We start from the raw sequence: 9,938 nt of genomic DNA on the forward strand, positions 1-9,938 counted from the left end.
ATGTTTCTGTAGGTATGTAATATGTCTCTGTAGGTATGTAATATGTCTCTATAGGTATGTAATATGTTTCTGTATGTATGTTATATGGCTCTCTAGGTATGTAATATGTATCTGTAGGTATGTAATATGTCTCTGTAGATATGTTATATGGCTCTGTAGGGATGTAAAATGGCTCTCTAGATATGTTATATGGCTCTCTAGGCTCAGTTGGTATGTAATATGTTTCTGTATTTATGTTATATGGCTCTCTAGGTATTATGTTTCTGTAGGTATGTAATATGGCTCCCTAGGTATGTTATATGGCTCTGTAGGTATGTTATATGGCTCTGTAGATATGTTATATGGCTCTGTAGGAATGTAATATGTCTATGTAGGTATGTTATATGGCTCCCTAGGTATGTTATATGTCCCTGTATGTAGGTTATATGGCTCCCTAGGTATGTTATATGGCTCTGTAGGTATGTAAAATGGCTCTCTAGGTATGTTATATGACTCTGTAGGTATGTTATATGACTCTGTAGGTATGTAATATGGCTCTATAGGTATGTAAAATGGCTCTCTAGGAATGTTATATGACTCTGTAGGTATGGTATATGGCTCTGTAGGAATGTAATATGTCTATGTAGGTATGTTATATGGCTCCCTACGTATGTTATATGGCTCTCTAGGTATGTTATATGGCTCCCTAGGTATGTTATATGGCTCCCTACGTATGTTATATGGCTCCCTACGTATGTTATATGGCTCTGTAGGAATGTAATATGTCTATGTAGGTATGTTATATGGCTCCCTACGTATGTTATATGGCTCTGTAGGTCCGTAAAATGGCTCTCTAGATATGTTATATGGCTTTGTAGATATTTATTATGGCTTTGTAGATATATAGTGTGGCTTTGTGCATATGTAATGTGGCTTTGTAGACATGTAATGTGGCTTTTTAGATATGTATTATGGCTTTGTAGATATTTATTATGGCTTTGTAGATATTTATTATGGCTTTGTAGATATTTATTATGGCTTTGTAGATATATAGTGTGGCTTTGTGCATATGTAATGTGGTTTTGTAGATATGTAGTGGCTTTGTAGATAAGTAATGTGGCTATGTAGATATGTAATGAGGCTTTGTAGATATGGATTATGGCTTTGTAGATATTTATTATGGCTTTGTAGATATTTATTATGGCTTTGTAGATATTTATTATGGCTTTGTAGATATTTATTATGGCTTTGTAGATATTTATTATGGCTTTGTAGATATATAGTGTGGCTTTGTGCATATGTAATGTGGCTATGTAGATGTGTAATGTGGCTTTGTAGATATGTAATGTGGCTTTGTAGATATATAGTGTGGCTTTGTGCATATGTAATGTGGCTTTGTAGATATGTAGTGGCTTTGTAGATATGTAATGTGGCTTTGTAGATATGTATTATGGCTTTGTAGATATGTAATGTGGCTTTGTAGATATGTAATGTGGCTTTGTAGACATGTAATGTGGCTTTTTAGATATGTATTATGGCTTTGTAGATATGAAGTGTGGCTTTGTAGATATGTAATTGGGCTTTGTGCATATGTGATCTGGTTCTTTTGATAGACAATAAGGCTTTGTAAAAATGTAATGTGGCTTTGTAGATATGTATTGTGGCTTTGTAGATATGTAATGAAGCTTTGTAGATATGAAATATAGCTAGCTCTTTTGTACTTAGTTTTTAGTCTCGTAAAATCTTATTATATTGTATGTCACAAATTTAGCGCTACAGCGTAAATAATATTGGTTGCTTTACAAGAATTGCAATCAGACAACGTCAAGTGGGCCCAGTGGTACATGGGCTGGCTACTTTATATCTTTTTGCAGTCATTATCCTTAAAATTGTGCCTAACAGTCGCTGTTCTACGGGCACATGTGGAACCTTGAAAAATTGATGAGGATGTGATCCCGCGAGACCAAGGCCGCTGTAACCTGAACTGAGCACGGTAAAATATGCCGAATCAATCGGCAAGTATAACGACTGTTTACAAACCGTCATCAAAGTCACAAGCTACCGCGACAACTCATTTAGCAATTAAAAACAGGAAAATTCCTGGTAAGGTCTTAAAGGCGTCGTTGAATATACATGTGTTATGACGCATTACATCCTTCTCATATGTCACACGGTATGCATAACACAGGATATTCTTCTTAATTGTATATATGATATATGACATCATTGTAACATGTCACGTGGTATGTATGACACATGAAATCCTTATTAAACGTCGCATGGTGTGTTGACACATGACATCTTTATTACATGTTACTTGGACTGAATGACATGTGACATCGTTGTTACTTGTCACGTGGTATGTATGGCACATTACATCATTGTTACTTGTGACGTGGTATATATGACACGTGACATCATTGTTACATGATATATGGTATGTATGACACGTGCCATCATTATTACTTGTCACATGGTTTGTATGACACGTGACATCATTGTTACTTGTCATTCGGTATGTATGACACGTGACATCATTTTTACATGTCACATAGTTTGCATGACACGTGCTATCATTTTTACATGTCACATGGTATGTTTGACACGTGACATCATTATTACTTGTCACATGGTTTGTATGACACGTGACATCATTGTTACTTGTCATTCGGTATGTATGACACGTGACATCATTGTTACTTGTCACATGGTATGCATGCCACGTGACATCATTGTTACTTCTTACGTGGTATGCATGCCACGTGACAACATTGTTACTTGTCCCGTGGTATGTATGACACGTGTCCTCCTTTTCACATTGTACATGACATGTATGACACATGACTCCTGTATGATAACGACTATAAATACAATCCTTCGTGGCCAAACGATGTACGCTTCGCTGGCAGTGTCACAAGCGTATCAAATTAACATTTGGGGTAGGTGGTTCTGTTTTTAATGTCAACAAATTAATTATGTAGTGAAAGTTTATTGAAGTCAACGAGGCGGTGGAATCACCCAACTGATGTTATTGATTAACTACAAATAGGTCCTTCATTTGATATTGTGTATATACATCTGTTTCCATTCTTCGACACCTAATTCAACTTTTCATGCCAATGACGTGCAAATAAAAAAGGGGATAGAGATTAATCTTACATTAAAGTACAGTCAGGAAAGGCATATACTATTTCATTGTTATGATACAATCGGGACTGATACAGGAGCATTTCCGTTCAGACAGTGGTTGTATTGGTCAAGCCGTGGCAGTGACCGATAACGTTATTCTGGTTGACAGGAAACTGTCGTAAGAACTGATTGAGAGGAATATCCAGTTAGGAAGGTGATTGTACATGTACCAGTAAGGAGGGTGACTGTACCAGTTAGGAGGGTGATTGTACCAGTTAGGAGGGTGACTGTACCAGTAAGGAGGGTGATTGTACCAGTTAGGAGGGTGACTGTACCAGTTAGGAGGGTGATTGTACCAGTTAGGAGGGGGATTGTACCAGTTAGGAGGGTGATTGTACCAGTAAGGAGGGTGACTGTACCAGTAAGCAGGGTGACTGTACCAGTAAGGAGGGTGACTGTACCAGTAAGGAGGGTGACTGTACCAGTAAGCAGGGTGACTGTACCAGTAAGCAGGGTGATTGTACCAGTTAGGAGGGTGACTGTACCAGTAAGCAGGGTGACTGTACCAGTTAGGAGGGTTACTGTACCAGTAAGGAGGGTGACTGTACCAGTAAGCAGGGTGACTGTTCCAGTAAGGAGGGTGATTGTACCAGTAAGGAGGGTGACTGTACCAGTAAGCAGGGTGACTGTACCAGTAAGGAGGGTGACTGTACCAGTTAGGAGGGTGACTGTACCAGTAAGCAGGGTGACTGTACCAGTAAGCAGGGTGATTGTACCAGTTAGGAGGGTGATTGTAGGGGCTACAGGCTAGTACAAACATGTCGGAGTGAGAAGACAAAATACTATGTTAGTGAGACTCGTTCAATAAGTCCTACCGTGTATCATTACAAGGTCCTGTGGGGAATTGTTATCGCCTGCTTTATCAGACTGAACGTTTGTAGTTGGTCGCCCTTAATAACTAATGGGGTCACTATGTATCACCATATCGTGGAATCGAACTCTTATTCCCTACAGGTTTATGCTTATAAAACCATACGAATCATTTGGTAAATATTCATATAAAACAGGTGGAATTGTAAACTACATCTTCAAAAAATATGAGACACCGTCAGATGGAAAAATGTGAAAATGTATTTTGTGATAATGAATCTAATAAAATAGGCAATCACACTCGCGAATACGTGAATGATGTTAATAATACCTGTATGGTGTTTATAGTGCGTATAAAGATATCATAATACGTGTACGGTGTTCATAATACGTGTTAGTGATTATAATACCTGTATGGTGATTATAATACGTGTATAGTGTATAATACGTGTATGGTGTTTATAATACGTATACGGTGTTTATGATATGTGTCTGGTGTTTATAATACGTATATGGTGTTTATGATATGTGTCTGGTGTTTATTATACGTGTATAGTGTTTATAATATGTGTATGGTGATTATAATACGTGTATAGTGATTATAATACGTGTATAGTGTTCATAATACGTGTATGGTGTTCATAATACGTGTATGGTGTTTAATATACGTGTTTGATGATTATAATACGTGTATGGTGTTTATAGTGCATGAATAGTGATTATAATACGTGTATGGTGTTTATAATACGTGTATGGTGTTTATGCTTCGTGTATGATGTTTATAATACGAGTGTCATGTTTATAATACGTGTATGATGTTTATGTTACGTGTATGATGTTTATAATACGTGTGTTATGTTTATAATACGTGTTTGATGTTTATATTATGTGTATGGTGTATATATTTCGTGTATGGTGTGTATAGTACGTGTATGGTGTTTATAATACGTGTATGGTGTATATATTAGGTGTAAGGTGTTTATAATCGGTGTTTGGTGTTAATAATACGTTTATGATGTTTGCAATACGCGTATGGTGTTTACAATACGTGTATGATATTTCTGTGACGTGTATGGTGTTTATATTATGTGTATGGTGTTTCTATTAGATGTATGGTGTTTTTATTAAGTGTATGGTGTTTATATTAGGTGTATGATGTTTATATTAGGTGTATGGTGTTAAAAATTTGGGTATGATGTTTGCAATACGTGTACGGTGTTTATGCTACGTACATGGAGTTTATATTAGGTGTATGAAATTTTTATTAGGTGTATGGTGTTAATAATACGTGTATGGTGTTAATAATACGTGTATGATGTCTATATTACGTGTATAGTGTTTATATTAAGTGTATGATGTTTATAATACGTGTATGGTGTTAATAATACGTGTATGGTGTTTATAATACGTGTATGATGTCTATATTACGTGTATAGTGTTTATATTAAGTGTATGGTGTTTATATTAGGTGTATGATGTTTATGATACGTGTATGGTGTTAATCATACGTGCATGATGTTTATAATACGTGTATGGTGTTTATAATACGTAGATGGTGTTTATAATATGTGTAAGATGTTTATAATACGTATATGGTGTTTATAATACGTGTATAGTGTTTATAATACGTGTAGGATGTTTATAATACGTATATGGTCTTTAAGATATGTGTATGGTGTTTATAATACGTGTATGGTGTTTATAATACGTGTATGGTGTTTATAATACGTGTATGATGTTTATAATACGTGTATGGTGTTTATAATACGTGTATGATGTTTATATTACGTGTATAGTGTTTATAATACGTGTATGGTGTTTATGTTACGTGTATGATGTTTATCATACGTGTATGGTGTTTATAATGCGTGTATGGTGTTTATAATACGTAGATGGTGTTTATAATATGTGGAAGATGTTTATAATACGTATATGATACGTGTATAGTGTATAATACGTGTATGGTGTTTATATTACGTGTATGATGTTTATAATTCGTGTATGGTGTTTATAATACGGGTATGATGTTTATGTTACGTGTAAGATGGTTATAATACGTGTATGGTGTTTATGTTACGTGTATGATGTTTATAATTCGTGTATGGTGTTTATAATACGGGTATGATGTTTATGTTACGTGTAAGATGGTTATAATACGTGTATGGGGTTTATAATACGTGTATGGTGGTTATAATACGTTTATAGTGTTTATAATACGTGTATGGTGTTTATAATACGTGTATGATGTTTATAATATGTGTATGGTGTTAATAATACGTGCATGATGTTTATATTACGTGTATATTGTTTAAATTAAGTGTATGGTGTTTATATTAGGTGTATGATGTTTATGATACGTGTATGGTGTTGATAATACGTGTATGATGTTTAGAATACGTGTATGGTGTTAATAATACGTGTATGATGTTTATAATACGTGTATGGTGTTTATGTTACGTGTATGATGTTTATAATACGTGTATGGTGTTTATAATACGTGTATGGTGTTTATAATACGTGTATGGTGTTTATAATACGTGTATGATGTTTATAATACGTGTATGGTGTTTATAATACGTGTATGGTGTTTATAATACGTGTATGGTGTTTATAATACGTGTATGGTGTTTATAATACGTGTATGGTGTTTATAATACGTGTATGGTGTTTATAATACGTGTATGGTGTTTATAATACGTGTATGGTGTTTATAATACGTGTATGGTGTTTATAATACGTGTATGGTGTTTATAATACGTGTATGGTGTTTATAATACGTGTATGGTGTTTATAATACGTGTATGGTGTTTATAATACGTGTATGGTGTTTATAATACGTGTATGGTGTTTATAATACGTGTATGGTGTTTATAATACGTGTATGGTGTTTATAATACGTGTATGGTGTTTATAATACGTGTATGGTGTTTATAATACGTGTATGGTGTTTATAATACGTGTATGATGTTTATAATACGTGTATGGTGTTTATAATACGTGTATGGTGTTTATAATACGTGTATGGTGTTTATAATACGTGTATGGTGTTTATAATACGTGTATGGTGTTTATAATACGTGTATGGTGTTTATAATACGTGTATGGTGTTTATAATACGTGTATGGTGTTTATAATACGTGTATGGTGTTTATAATACGTGTATGGTGTTTATAATACGTGTATGGTGTTTATAATACGTGTATGGTGTTTATAATACGTGTATGGTGTTTATAATACGTGTATGGTGTTTATAATACGTGTATGGTGTTTATAATACGTGTATGGTGTTTATAATACGTGTATGGTGTTTATAATACGTGTATGGTGTTTATAATACGTGTATGGTGTTTATAATACGTGTATGGTGTTTATAATACGTGTATGGTGTTTATAATACGTGTATGGTGTTTATAATACGTGTATGGTGTTTATAATACGTGTATGGTGTTTATAATACGTGTATGGTGTTTATAATACGTGTATGGTGTTTATAATACGTGTATGGTGTTTATAATACGTGTATGGTGTTTATAATACGTGTATGGTGTTTATAATACGTGTATGGTGTTTATAATACGTGTATGGTGTTTATAATACGTGTATGGTGTTTATAATACGTGTATGGTGTTTATAATACGTGTATGGTGTTTATAATACGTGTATGGTGTTTATAATACGTGTATGGTGTTTATAATACGTGTATGGTGTTTATAATACGTGTATGGTGTTTATAATACGTGTATGGTGTTTATAATACGTGTATGGTGTTTATAATACGTGTATGGTGTTTATAATACGTGTATGGTGTTTATAATACGTGTATGGTGTTTATAATACGTGTATGGTGTTTATAATACGTGTATGGTGTTTATAATACGTGTATGGTGTTTATAATACGTGTATGGTGTTTATAATACGTGTATGGTGTTTATAATACGTGTATGGTGTTTATAATACGTGTATGGTGTTTATAATACGTGTATGGTGTTTATAATACGTGTATGGTGTTTATAATACGTGTATGGTGTTTATAATACGTGTATGGTGTTTATAATACGTGTATGGTGTTTATAATACGTGTATGGTGTTTATAATACGTGTATGGTGTTTATAATACGTGTATGGTGTTTATAATACGTGTATGGTGTTTATAATACGTGTATGGTGTTTATAATACGTGTATGGTGTTTATAATACGTGTATGGTGTTTATAATACGTGTATGGTGTTTATAATACGTGTATGGTGTTTATAATACGTGTATGGTGTTTATAATACGTGTATGGTGTTTATAATACGTGTATGGTGTTTATAATACGTGTATGGTGTTTATAATACGTGTATGGTGTTTATAATACGTGTATGGTGTTTATAATACGTGTATGGTGTTTATAATACGTGTATGGTGTTTATAATACGTGTATGGTGTTTATAATACGTGTATGGTGTTTATAATACGTGTATGGTGTTTATAATACGTGTATGGTGTTTATAATACGTGTATGGTGTTTATAATACGTGTATGGTGTTTATAATACGTGTATGGTGTTTATAATACGTGTATGGTGTTTATAATACGTGTATGGTGTTTATAATACGTGTATGGTGTTTATAATACGTGTATGGTGTTTATAATACGTGTATGGTGTTTATAATACGTGTATGGTGTTTATAATACGTGTATGGTGTTTATAATACGTGTATGGTGTTTATAATACGTGTATGGTGTTTATAATACGTGTATGGTGTTTATAATACGTGTATGGTGTTTATAATACGTGTATGGTGTTTATAATACGTGTATGGTGTTTATAATACGTGTATGGTGTTTATAATACGTGTATGGTGTTTATAATACGTGTATGGTGTTTATAATACGTGTATGGTGTTTATAATACGTGTATGGTGTTTATAATACGTGTATGGTGTTTATAATACGTGTATGGTGTTTATAATACGTGTATGGTGTTTATAATACGTGTATGGTGTTTATAATACGTGTATGGTGTTTATAATACGTGTATGGTGTTTATAATACGTGTATGATGTTTATAATACGTGTATGGTGTTTATAATACGTGTATGGTGTTTATAATACGTGTATGGTGTTTATAATACGTGTATGGTGTTTATAATACGTGTATGGTGTTTATAATACGTGTATGGTGTTTATAATACGTGTATGGTGTTTATAATACGTGTATGGTGTTTATAATACGTGTATGGTGTTTATAATACGTGTATGGTGTTTATAATACGTGTATGGTGTTTATAATACGTGTATGGTGTTTATAATACGTGTATGGTGTTTATAATACGTGTATGGTGTTTATAATACGTGTATGGTGTTTATAATACGTGTATGGTGTTTATAATACGTGTATGGTGTTTATAATACGTGTATGGTGTTTATAATACGTGTATGGTGTTTATAATACGTGTATGGTGTTTATAATACGTGTATGATGTTTATAATACGTGTATGGTGTTTATAATACGTGTATGGTGTTTATAATACGTGTATGGTGTTTATAATACGTGTATGGTGTTTATAATACGTGTATGGTGTTTATAATACGTGTATGGTGTTTATAATACGTGTATGGTGTTTATAATACGTGTATGGTGTTTATAATACGTGTATGGTGTTTATAATACGTGTATGGTGTTTATAATACGTGTATGGTGTTTATAATACGTGTATGGTGTTTATAATACGTGTATGGTGTTTATAATACGTGTATGGTGTTTATAATACGTGTATGGTGTTTATAATACGTGTATGGTGTTTATAATACGTGTATGGTGTTTATAATACGTGTATGGTGTTTATAATACGTGTATGGTGTTTATAATACGTGTATGGTGTTTATAATACGTGTATGGTGTTTATAATACGTGTATGGTGTTTATAATACGTGTATGGTGTTTATAATACGTGTATGGTGTTTATAATACGTG

The sequence above is a fragment of the Mizuhopecten yessoensis genome, unplaced genomic scaffold, assembly GCF_002113885.1.
Source record: "Mizuhopecten yessoensis strain PY_sf001 unplaced genomic scaffold, ASM211388v2 scaffold10417, whole genome shotgun sequence".
Classification (NCBI taxonomy): Eukaryota; Metazoa; Mollusca; class Bivalvia; order Pectinida; family Pectinidae; genus Mizuhopecten; species Mizuhopecten yessoensis.